Genomic DNA, 13353 nt, shown 5'->3' with positions numbered 1-13353 from the left:
AACCTCTCTACCCTCTTAGCTCCTCTACATCAACTGTTAAGGAAGGATGTGGCCTGGAAATGGTCAGAAAGACAGGAAGAAGCTTTTGCAAAGTCAAAGGTGTTACTGCAATCAGCTGAAGTGCTAGTGCACTACTCAGCAGACAGAGATCTCATCTTATCGTGTGATGCCTCATCGTATGGTGTGGGGGCGGTGCTATCCCACCGGATGGAGAATGGTGCCGAGAAACCTATCGGGTTCATGTCAAGAACGTTGTCGCCAGCGGGGAGAAAAAGTACTCTCAGCTGGACAAGGAAGGACTGGCTGTCATATTCGGAATACAGAGATTCCACAAGTACTTGTACGGGAGAACATTCACTATTGTGACGGATCATAAACCTCTGATCTCGCTGTTCCATGAACAAAAGCCAGTACCACAAATGGTCTCTCCAAGAGTTCAACGTTGGAATGTGTGGCTCAGGGCCTACGAGTACAGAATCATTTACAAACCAGGTAGATACCATGGGAATGCTGATGCTCTGAGTAGGCTGCCTGTTCCAGAAATCATCAGTCAGGAAGAAGAAAATGACCAGGTTTTGATGATCGACGTGTTGGATGATGCACCAGTGAACACAGCACAAATCAGGCAATGGACTTCAAAGGATGTGACGTTATCACAAGTGCATGAATTTATCCTGAAAGGATGGCCTACAGTGACAGAGCCTCAGATCATGCCTTACTACACTCGCCGCTTGGCATTGAGTGTTCGAGATGGATGTGTTCTGTGGGGTTCAAGAGTAGTTATCCCACCACAAGGGCGGGGGTTGCTACTGAAGTTGTTGCATCAGTCGCATCCAGGTATGTCGAGAATGAAAGGCCTAGCGAGGTCATATGTCTGGTGGCCAAAGATGGACCACGATGTGGAAAATGAGGTTAGCCGGTGTGAAGATTGTCAGAGTAACAGGAAGTCACCACCCACCGCACCATTACATCCATGGGAATGGCCAGAAAAACCATGGACACGACTACATGTGGACTACGCTGGACCTTTCCTAGGAAAAATGTTCCTTGTGCTGATTGATTCTCATTCAAAGTGGATGGATGTTTACCCCATGAACACGTCAACATCGTACGCTACGATTGAGAAGTTGAGACAAAGCTTCAGTGTTATGGGATTGCCTCAAATGTTGGTTAGTGACAATGCTACTTGTTTTACAAGCACTGAATTCACAAGTTTCATGAAACAAAATGGAATTCAGCATGTAACGTCGGCCCCTTTTCACCCATCTTCAAACGGATTAGCAGAACGTGCGGTTCAGACCTTGAAGGAGGGGATGAGGAAGATGCAAGGGCCCAGCATTGAAACAAAGGTGTCAAGATTCTTGTTTAGCTACAGGATTACTCCTCAAGCTACGACTGGGTTGTCACCTGCAGAAATGTTGATGTCAAGGAGGTTAAGGTCAACCTTGGATCTCATCAGACCAGACCTGAAAATGAAAATACAACAAAAGCAATGGAATCAAAAATGGAATCATGATACCCGAGCCAAACTCAGAAGTTTCTCAACTGGAGATGATGTCTATACAAGAAACTATGGGTTTGGTCCTAAATGGATTTCAGCTACCATTGAGGATTGCTCAGGACCAGTATCTTATACTGTGATCATCGGAAGTGGACAAAGACTAAGGAGACACGTGGATCAGATCCGAGCTCGAATTCCAGTTCCATCCGGAGATCTGGATCAATTCTTAAACGAGCAGGACAGGACATTGGAACGTTCCCCAGAGTTGCAGTTGGACAAACCACCTGAGACCAACAATGCTCAACTTCCTGAGACCACCAGTCCGGGACGACCTCCTCCTGTGAAGTCTCCACAAAAGGACTTTGTTTCACCATCAAGGGGTGAAGATCTGGTGGCACCAGCTACACCACCTCTGAGACGCTCTATTAGAGAGAGACGTCCGCCAGACTTTTTCAGATCCTAAAGGAGATCATTTTTGAAAAAATGTAAATAAGAATATAGCATAGCTCAGAAAGGAATTAAATTGGGTTATTAGCTTTAAAGGGGGGGAATGTAGTAACCTGGTATATTTATGTTTACCAATAGATGGCAGTATTGACTCAAGACGGGGGTTTGCTTCCCGCTATCCGTAGCTATTTCCTATGTCTGCCTATTTAACTATGATTAAGAAAGCTTCAGGTAGTTTAAGCCAGGTGCATAAGATAATGTAAAATCTAAGTTACAATTAAAGACTAAACCGTACGTAAGTCTCATGAGTCGTAATTCTAAGAAGCCTTTAAGGATACTACAACACTCTAATGTACTTGTCCTCTTGCTCAGTTGTGCACCGGGGCCTCCCACTCCTCTTTTTATTCTGGTTAGAGCCAGTTTGTGCTGTTCTATGAAGGAGGTAGTACACATTGTACGAGATCTTCAGTTTCTTGGCAATTTCTCACATGGAATAGCCTTCATTTCTCAGAACAAGAATAGACTGACGAATTTCCAAAGAACGTTATTTGTTTCTGGCCATTTTGAGCCTGTAATCGAACCCACAAATGCTGATGCTCCAGATAGAAGTCCAGTTTTATTGCTTCTTTAATCAGAACATCAGTTTTCAGCTAAGCTAACATAATTGCAAAAGGGTTTTCTAATGATCAATTAGCATTTTAAAATGATAAACTTAGATTAGCTAACACAACGTGCCATTGGAACATTGGAGTGATGGTTGCTGGTAATGGGCCTCTGTACGCCTATGTAAATATTCCATTAAAAATCAGCCGTTTCCAGCTACAATAGTCATTTACAACATTAACAATGTCTACACTGTATTTCTGATCAATTTGACGTTATTTTAATGGAAAAAGATTTGCTTTTCTTTAAAAAACAAGGACATTTCTAAGTGACCCCAAACTTTTGAAAGGTAGTGTACATAATGTGTAAAATCAGTGTTTTTAAATCTACACATGGGAGGCAAACATGCATATGTTTTCATAGCTATCTTTCCAACACATTCTCCACAAGTCTATATTCTAGTCTTGTGCTGATACAATTCAAAATTAAAGGTAGGCTTACTTACTTATTTATTATTACTTATTAAAGGACCGCTTTATATAAATGAACAGAAAACAAACTAATTGAGCAAAAACTCTCTGATCAAATTGGTTGGCCACCCAATGGGTGTGTTTTCTGGGGTTTAATTAAACGTATTCGTGCGTGCAAGGGAGCCACACCCGCAAACCTCGGTACTCACCTCCAAGATGAGTCTGAATACCAACTACTGAGAAGTGTTTAGGAAAAGCATGCGTAGGAAAGGCGTACATTTCTTAAGTCTAAATTGGCTCCCAGGTGAAGCAGGTGACGAGAATACAGTGAAACGTATTGCAAAATGAATGATCAACTTTTCTTCTTCAAAGAAAAACACTACTCATTTCTGTTGGGTTATAAAAAGTCAGCCTCCTGCAAAGTCCCCAACACAGCTGCATCACTCATAAAGTGGGTTCAAAAGATAAGTGTGAAGACATGTCCCACTGGCCACACACTGGTTGAATCAACGTTGTTTCCAAGTAATTTTAATTAAATTACGTCGAACCAACGTGAAATAGACGTGGAGTGTGTCATTGGATCAGTGAGGTCAGGTGTTTGTTCACATGTTCAGGTTCTGTGTTAAGGTAATAGGGCAAGGGAGAGGGGAGAGGGAGAGAGGTAGAGGGTCTAGAGAGATGAAAGACAGAGAGAAAATGAGAGAGGGTAAAGGAGTCTGGAGAAAGGAATGACCCGGAAAAAAGAGGGGAGAAGAGAGAGCGGAGAGGTTGAAAAGAGGGATGATCAGGGGGCCAAGAAAAAGGAAGGAAAGAGAGAGTGGGGAGAGGGGGTGTGTCCATCCAAAGCTGCACACTTCAGTGGGCTCAACTCAGACGTAACTATGGGGTAAGTAGAGCAAGGAGGGGAGTGTCAGTGTGTGTTTGGGGTGCAGCTGGTCTTGTGATCAAGTTCATGACTATCTGGGTGATTAACTCCTCCCCACTGTGAGACCAACCAATCCCCATTGCCCCAGCCTGTGTCAAGACCCCGGCGTGTTTAAAAAGTTGGTGAAAGGGTGTGTGTGTGTGTGACCGGTGTAGATTGCCTCTAGGTTGTGTTTGGATCGGCTTCCATATGACCACTGGCGTAGCACCCCCCCACCCCCCCAACACCCGCAGAAAATTGTGTAGTATAGTATACAGTACACTACATATACATATTTAAAAGTATGTGGACACCTATTCAAATTAGTGGATTGCTGACAGGTGTATAAAATTGAGCACACAGCCATGCTATCTCCATAGACTAACATCGGCAGTAGAATGACCTTACTGAAGAGCTCAGTGACTTTCAACGTGGCACCGTCATAGAATGCCACCTTTCCAACAAGTCACTTCATCACATTTCTGCCCTGCTATAACAGGTCTGCCCCGGTCAACTGTAAGTTGCTGTTATTGTGAAGTGGAAACGTCTAGGAGCAACAACAGCTCAGCCGCGAATTGGTAGGCCACACACGTTGGGACCACCGAGTGCTGAAGCACGTAGCTTCACTCACTACCGAGTTCCAAACTGCCTCTGGAAGCAACGTCAGAACAAGAACTGTTCATCGGGAGCTTCATGAAATGGGTTTCCATGGCCGAGGAGCTGCACACAAGCCGAGATCACCATGCGCAAAGCCAAGCGTAGGCGGAAGTTGTGTAAAGCTCTCAACCATTGGACTCTGGAGCAGTGGAAACGCATATTCTGGAGTGAGAATCACACTTCACCATCTGGCAGTCCGACAGATGAATCTGGGTATGGTGGATGCCAGGAGAACACTACCTGCCCGAATGCATAATGCCAACTGTAAAGTTTGGTGGTGGAGGAACAATGGTCTGGGGCTGTTTTTCATGGTTTGGGGTAGGCCACTTAGTTCCAGTGAAGGGAAATCTTAACGCTATGGCATACAATGACATTCTCAATGATTCTGTGCTTCCAACTTTGTGGCAACAGTTTGGGGAAGGCCCTTTCAGCATGACAATGCCCCATGCACAAAGCGAGGTCTATACAAAAATGGTTTGTTGAGATCAGTGTGGAAGAACTTGACTGGCCTGCACAGAGCCCTGACCTCAATTTCATTGAACACCTTCGGGATGAATTGGATCGCTGACTGCGAGCCAGGCCTAATTGCCCAACATCCGTGCCTGACCTCACTAATGCTCTTGTGGCTGAACGGAAGCAAGTTCCCGCGCAATGTTCTAACGTCTAGTGGAACACCTTCCCAGAAGAGTGGAGGCTGTTATTACAGTAAAGGGGGGACCAAACTCCATATTAATGCCCATGATTTTGGAATGAGAAGTTTGACGAGTAGGTGTCCACATACTTTTGGTCATGTAGGGATATATAAACTCAGCTAAAAAAGAAAGGTCCCTTTTTCAGGACCCTATCTTTCAAAGATAATTCGTAAAAATCCAAATAACTTCACATATCTTCATTGTAAAGGGTTTAAACACTGTTTCCCATGCTTGTTCAATGAACCATAAACAATTAATGAACATGCACCTGTGGAACGGTTGTTAAGACACTAACAGCTTACAGACGGTAGGCAGTTAAGGTCACAGTTATGAAAACCTAGGACACTAAAGAGGCCTTTCTACTGACTCTGAAAAACACCAAAAGAAAGATGCCCAGGGTTCCTGCTCATCTGCGTGAACGTGCCTTAGGCATGCTGCAAAGAGGCATGAGGACTGCAGACGTGGTCAAGGCAATAAATTGCAATGTCCGTACTGTGAGACGCATAAGACAGCGCTACAGGGAGACAGGACGGACAGCTGATCGTCCTCACAGTGGCAGACCACGTGTAACAACACCTGCACAGGCTCGGTACATCCGAACATCACACCTGCGGGACAGGTACAGGATGGCAACAACAACTGCCCGAGTTACACCAGGAACGCACAATCCCTCCATCAGTGCTCAGACTGTCCGCAATAGGCTGAGAGAGGCTGGACTGAGGGCTTGTAGGCCTGTTGTAAGGCAGTTCCTCACCAGACATCACCGGCAACAACGTCGCCTATGGGTACAAACCGTCGCTGAAACAGACAGGACTGGCAAAAACTGCTCTTCACTGACTAGTCGCGGTTTTGTCTCATCAGGGGTAATGGTCGGATTCGCGTTTATCGTCGAAGGAATGAGCGTTACACCGAGGCCTGTACTCTGGAGCGGGATCGATTTGGAGGTGGAGGGTCCGTCATGGTCTAGGGCGGTGTGTCCTCGGACTGAGCTTGTTGTCATTGCAGGGAATCTCAACGCTGTGCATTACAGGGAAGACAACCTCCTCCCTCATGTGGTACCCTTCCTGCAGGCTCATCCTGACATGACCCTCAAGCATGACAATGCCACCAGCCATACTGTTCTTCCTGTGCGTGTTTTCCTGCAAGACAGGAATGTCAGTGTTCTGCCATGGCCAGCGAAGAGCCCGGATCTCAATCCCATTGAGCACGTCTGGGACCTGTTGGATCGGAGGGTGAGGGCTAGGGCCATTCCCCCCAGAAATGTCCGGGAACTTGAAGGTGCCTTGGTGGAAGTGTGGGGAAACATTTTACAGCAAGAACTGACAAATCTGGTGCAGTCCATGAGGAGGAGATGCACTGTAGTACTTAATGCAGCTGGTGGCCACACCAGATACTGACTGTTACTTTTGATTTTGACCCCCCCTTTGTTCAGGGACACATTTTTCAATTTCTGTTAGTCACATGTCTGTGGAATTTGTTCAGTTTGTCTCAATTGTTGAATCTTGTCATGTTCATACAGCTATTTACACATGTTAAGTTTGCTGAAAATAAACTCAGTTTGGAGGACATTGAGAGGACGTTTATTTTTTTGCTGAGTTTATATATATATATACAGTGGGGCAAAAAAGTATTTAGTCAGCCACCAATTGTGCAAGTTCTCCCACTTAAAAAGATGAGAGAGGCCTGTAATTCATTTTTCCACCATAATTTGCAAATAAATTCATTAAAAATCCTACAATGTGATTTTCTGGATTTTTTCCCCTCATTTTGTCTGTCATAGTTGAAGTGTACCTATGATGAAAATTACAGGCCTCTCTCATCTTTTTAAGTGGGAGAACTTGCACAATTGGTGGCTGACTAAATACTTTTTTGCCCCACTGTATATATACTGTATATACAGTGGGGAGAACAAGTATTTGATACACTGCCGATTTTGTAGGTTTTCCTACTAAATCCCTGCTGCAGTGTGTGTAAATCCCTGCTGCAGTGTGTGCAAACCTGGTCAAGAACTACAGGAAACGTATGATCTCTGTAATTGCAAACAAAGGTTTCTGTACCAAATATGAAGTTCTGCTTTTCTGATGTATCAAATACTTATGTCATGCAATAAAATGCAAATTAATTACTTAAAAATCATACAATGTGATTTTCTGGATTCCGTCTCTCACGGTTGAAGTGTACCTATGATAAAAATTACAGACCTCTACATGCTTTGTAAGTAGGAAAACCTGCAAAATCGGCAGTGTATCATATACTTGTTCTCCCCACTGTATATATAGTATAAGAACATGTCATATGTCATGAATACTTTTTTGGGAATGTATGAAATATAGCTTTTAAACAGCCTCATGGCAAAATGTGTAGAGTAGCAGGAAATTAGCTCTAAAACAGCAACATTTTCTCTCAGGATCATGGCAAAGTGTATAAAATAGCATGAGATTTGCAAAAAAAATGTAATCGTACATAAATTACTTTATTTTTTTGCTCTGAACCAGCAAAACTGCACTACATATAACCATAGGATCACGGTTGGTTTTGATATTTTACATAAATTGAATGTTGTGCTGCTGTTTTGCGGAGTGGAACAGGGAAACCCAAGAGCAGACTCAGACGAGGAGACTGGGATGAAGTAACCAAGATATTTATTGAAACACAGGGGGAAGATGGAGTGCAGGCCAGGGGAAGCTCGGGCAGATTGCAGGAAACCAGGTGCGGAGGCTGAGGTTGGAGCGAGAGGGGTTGGTACAGGGTAAGTAGGTCCGGAGGGGAATCCAAGGGAGCAGTAGAGTGGGGAATCCAGGACAGAGTAGCAGGATGATGAGACATGGGACTGGAGACAGGGACCAGAGTGAGAGTGGGCAGAACTGTAGCGGAGAGGAAAACTGTGTCAGGCAAGGAAAACAGGCACAACAGGATAACAGGATCGAAATAGTAACAAACGGCTAGAAACGTAGACTGACTGAGCAGAGATTACGATCTTGCAGTGTGGAAGTGGCAGGACTGAGTATTTGTAGAGGTCTTGATTATGGAACAGGTTGCAGCTGGTGGGGATCTGCTCTGTCTCCAGCACACATGTTTCCACCCACACAATCACACACACACAGAGAGAGGGAAAGGGAGAGGGAGAGGGAGAGGGAGAGGGAGAGGGAGAGAGCACTGGGGGAGTGGCGGCAGGTCAAGGAGACACAGGATGAGCAGTATTGTCACGACTTCCGCCGATGTCGGATCCTCTCCTTGTTCGGGCGGCGTTCAGCGGTTGACGTGACCGGTCTTCTAACCATCGCCGATCCACCTTTCATTTTCCATTTGTTTTGTCTAGTTTTCCAACACACCTGGTTTACATTTCCCTTATTACGTGTCATGTATTTAACTCTCTGTTCCCCCCATATCTGTGTGTGGAATTGTTTATTGTTTCGTGTATGCGCACGTTAGACTGGTTGCGCTGGGTTATGTCAACCCGTATTGTGTTTAGCGTTCTTTGTGCCGCATGTTTTGTTCGCCTAAATAAAAGGATCCGTTTGCTACCCAAATTCTGCTCTCCTGCGCCTGACTCCCTTACAGCCAGTTACGCATACCTAACAAGTACAGGGCGTGGCAGGAGCAGATGTAACAGCTGCCCTTATATGCCAACTCCTCTCTTCCATATGGGTCCAGTAGACAGGGCGCAAAATAACAATAATCTCATGACTAACAGTACAATGTAATAAAACACAATGTACAGTATGAAATAGAAATGTACAGTATATCCTACAGACCTAGGCTAGCCAACGTTTCATAGTGACAGCCAGGCGTTACGTATAGTACAGTGACGTGCACTTACAGACAACTAACAGTAAAATGTTGTCAACCTAGTTCAACAAACAAAAACACATGACATACAGTACCTGATAATGACAGAAAAAACTTCCGAACACACATGCTGTGCTGCACTTATACGGCAACTCTTCTGCAAAGTACAAATCAACAACATGGGGAGAGCTATGCCCAATGACAACACGCACAGTAAAATGTGCAGTACCTAGCTAGCATGTACATTATTCAATAATCAACAGATAAAACGTTAACGTTACTGAAATGACTGAACACGCCTCCATTCACATCGACGGGGCTGCAGTGGAGCGGGTCGAGAGTTTCAAGTTCCTTGGTGTCCACATCAACGACAAACTATCATGGTCCAAACACACCAAGAAAGTAGTGAAGAGGGCACGACAACAACTTTCCCCCCTCTGGGGACTGAAAAGATTTGGCATGGGCATCCTGACCAGTTGCATCACTGCCTGGTACACTCGGCATCTGACCGTAAGGCTCTACAGATGGTAGTGCGTACGGCCCAGTACATCACTGGGGCCAAGCTTCCTGACATCCAGGATGTACATACTAGGTAGTTTCAGAGGAAGGCTAAAAAAAATGTCAAAAACTCCAGTCACTGTTCTCTCTGTTACCGCACGGCTAGCTGTACCGGAGCGCCAAGTCTAGGACCAAAAGGCTCCTTAACAGCTTCTACCCCCAAGCCATAAGCCTGCTGAACAATTAATCAACTGGCCACCTGGACTATTTGCATTGACCCCACCTTTGATTTGACACTGCTGCACTCGCTGTTTATCATCTATGTATAGTCACTTTACCCCTACCTACATGTACAAATTACCTTGAGTAACCTGTACCCCCGCACAGGGTACATTGGATTCAATTAAACTATGTTGAATTGAATAACACAATTATCAAGGGAAACCTCAGTACTGACATTCAGAATAAAAACCACATACATCCTCACACACTTCAAAGTCCAAATTAAAGGTTAAAGATACAATCTGTAACCTCTACTTAGAGAGTTAGAGAGATAGACACACAGGGCTGGACTTGGTTTCTATCTATCTATCTATCTATCTATCTATCTATCTATCTATCTATCTATCTATCTATCTATCTATCTATCTATCTATCTATCTATCTATCTATCTATCTATCTATCTATCTATCTATCTATCTATCTATCTATCTATCTATCTATCTATCTATCTATCTATCTATTTCAATTCAATTCAATTCAAGGGGCTTTATTGGCATGGGAAACATGTGTTAACATTGCCAAAGCAAGTGAGGTAGATATTATACAAAAGTGAAATAAACAATACAAATTAACAGTAAACATTACACATACAGAAGTTTCAAAACAATAAAGACATTATAAATGTTATATTATATATATACAGTGTTGTAACAATGTACAAATGGTTAAAGCACACAAGTTAAAATAAATAAGCATAAATATGGGTTGTATTTACAATGGTGTTTGTTCTTCACTGGTTGCCCTTTTCTTGTGGCAACAGGTCACAAATCTTGCTGCTGTGATGGCACACTGTGGAATTTCTCCCAGTAGATATGGGAGTTTATCAAAATTGGATTTGTTTTCAAATTCTTTGTGGATCTGTGTAATCTGAGGGAAATATGTCTCTCTAATATGGTCATACATTGGGCAGGAGGTTAGGAAGTGCAGCTCAGTTTCCACCTCATTTTGTGGGCAGTGTGCACATAGCCTGTCTTCTCTTGAGAGCCATGTCTGCCTACGGCGGCCTTTCTCAATAGCAAGGCTATGCTCACTGAGTCTGTACATAGTCAAAGCTTTCCTTAAGTTTGGGTCAGTCACAGTGGTCAGGTATTCTGCCACTGTGTACTCTCTGTTTAGGGCCAAATAGCATTCTAGTTTGCTCTGTTTTTTTGTTAATTCTTTCCAATGTGTCAAGTAATTATCTTTTTGTTTTCTCATGATTTGGTTGGGTCTATTTGTGCTGTTGTCCTGGGGCTCTGTGGGGTGTGTTTGTATTTGTGAACAGAGCCCTAGGACCAGCTTGCTTAGGGGACTCTTCTCCAGGTTCATCTCTCTGTAAGTGATGGCTTTGTTATGGAAGGTTTGAGAATCGCTTCCTTTTAGGTGGTTGTAGAATTTAACGGCTCTTTTCTGGATTTTGATAATTAGTGGGTATCGGCCTAATTCTGCTCTGCATGCATTATTTGGTGTTCTACGTTGTACACGGAGGATATTTTTGCAGAATTCTGCATGCAGAGTCTCAATTTGGTGTTTGTCCCATTTTGTGAAATCTTGGTTGGTGAGCGGACCCCAGACCTCACAACCATAAAGGGCAATGGGCTCTATGACTGATTCAAGTATTTTTAGCCAGATCCTAATTGGTATGTTGAAATTTATGTTCCTTTTGATGGCATAGAAGGCCCTTCTTGCCTTGTCTCTCAGATCGTTCACAGCTTTGTGGAAGTTACCTGTGGTGCTGATGTTTAGGCCGAGGTATGTATAGTTTTTTGTGTGCTCTAGGGCAATGGTGTCTAGATGGAATTTGTGGTCCTGGTGACTGGACCTTTTTTGGAACACCATTATTTTGGTCTTACTGAGATTGACTGTCAGGGCCCAGGTCTGACAGAATCTGTGCAGAAGATCTAGGTGCTGCTGTAGGCCCTCCTTGGTTGGTGACAGAAGCACCAGATCATCAGCAAACAGTAGACATTTGACTTCGGATTCTAGTAGGGTGAGACCGGGTGCTGCCGACTGTTCTAGTGCCCGCGCCAATTCGTTGATATATATGTTGAAGAGGGTGGGGCTTAAGCTGCATCCCTGTCTCACCCCACGACCCTGTGTGAAGAAATGTGTGTGTTTTTTGCCAATTTTAACCGCACACTTGTTGTTTGTGTACATGGATTTTATAATGTCGTATGTTTTACCCCCAACACCACTTTCCATCAATTTGTATAGCAGACCCTCATGCCAAATTGAGTCGAAGGCTTTTTTGAAATCAACAAAGCATGAGAAGACTTTGCCTTTGGTTTGGTTTGTTTGGTTGTCAATTAGGGTGTGTAGGGTGAATACATGGTCTGTTGTATAGATATCTATCTATCTATCTATCTATCTATCTATCTATCTATCTATCTATCTATCTATCTATCTATCTATCTATCTATCTATCTATCTATCTATCTATCTATCTATCTATCTATCTATCTATCTAATCTCTCTTACTGTTTTAGTCTCTTATACTATAACACCTCCTCTCTCACACAAATCAAATCAAATTTTATTGGTTGCATACACATTTAGCAGATGTTATTGCGGGTGTAGCGAAATGCTTGTAACACTTTTCTGCCCCCCCCCCCCATCTGCCCCACCCTCTCTCACTCCAGAGACTCAATTGTACAGGTTTCCATGGGGATGGGAAGACCTTTGCTGGGCCAGACCATAATTTCCAAAGTGGTTGTCTGGGTGTGACATGTCCTTTTCACACTCTCGTCGGTTTAATGCTGACTTTTATGTGTATTTGACAGCGTATGGTGCCGATGCTCAGACAACAGGGTTCAAACATTTACAGGGTTTGACACAGACAACATCTAACATCTGGTAGACCAGATAACATCTAATATCTGATAGACCAGACAACATCTAACATCTGGTAGACCAGACAACATCTATCATCTGGTAAACCAGACATCTAACATCTGGTAGACCAGACAACATCTAATATCTGATAGACCAGACAACAACTAACAACAGACTAAACAACACACTACAGAATGCAAAGACAACTTTCAGAAATGTGTACTTTCAATTGCTCCTAGTCATAAGAGTGGCAGTTAGAGCGTTGGACTAGTAACCGAAAGGTTGCAAGATTGAATCCCTGAGCTCACAAAGTAAAAATCTGTCGTTCTGCCCCTGAACAAGGCAGTTAACCCCATGTTCCTAGGCCGTCATTGTAAATAACAATTTGTTCTTAACTGACTTGCCTAGTTAAATAAAGGTAATTTTTTTTTTTTTTTTTTACTGTAATATATCATTATAGACTTTCCTTGATATAAATTATATTGTGTAATGGAGGTTGAGAACAGAGAAAGTCTACAGGCATTGCTATAAAGTTGTGATGCTTTGGGTTTGACTGCTATGGGAGGTCTTCTGGCTTGGAAAGAGAGTTTTGTGTGGTTTTGCTTTACCTCTGAACTCCACTCAGTATAATCTCTCTCTCTCTCTCTCTCTCTCTCTCTCTCTCTCTCTCTCTCTCTCTCTCTCTCTCTCTCTCTCTC

Source organism: Salvelinus alpinus, chromosome 2 (assembly GCF_045679555.1).
Source record: "Salvelinus alpinus chromosome 2, SLU_Salpinus.1, whole genome shotgun sequence".
Taxonomy (NCBI): domain Eukaryota; kingdom Metazoa; phylum Chordata; class Actinopteri; order Salmoniformes; family Salmonidae; genus Salvelinus; species Salvelinus alpinus.
This window is presented reverse-complemented; position numbering follows the sequence as displayed.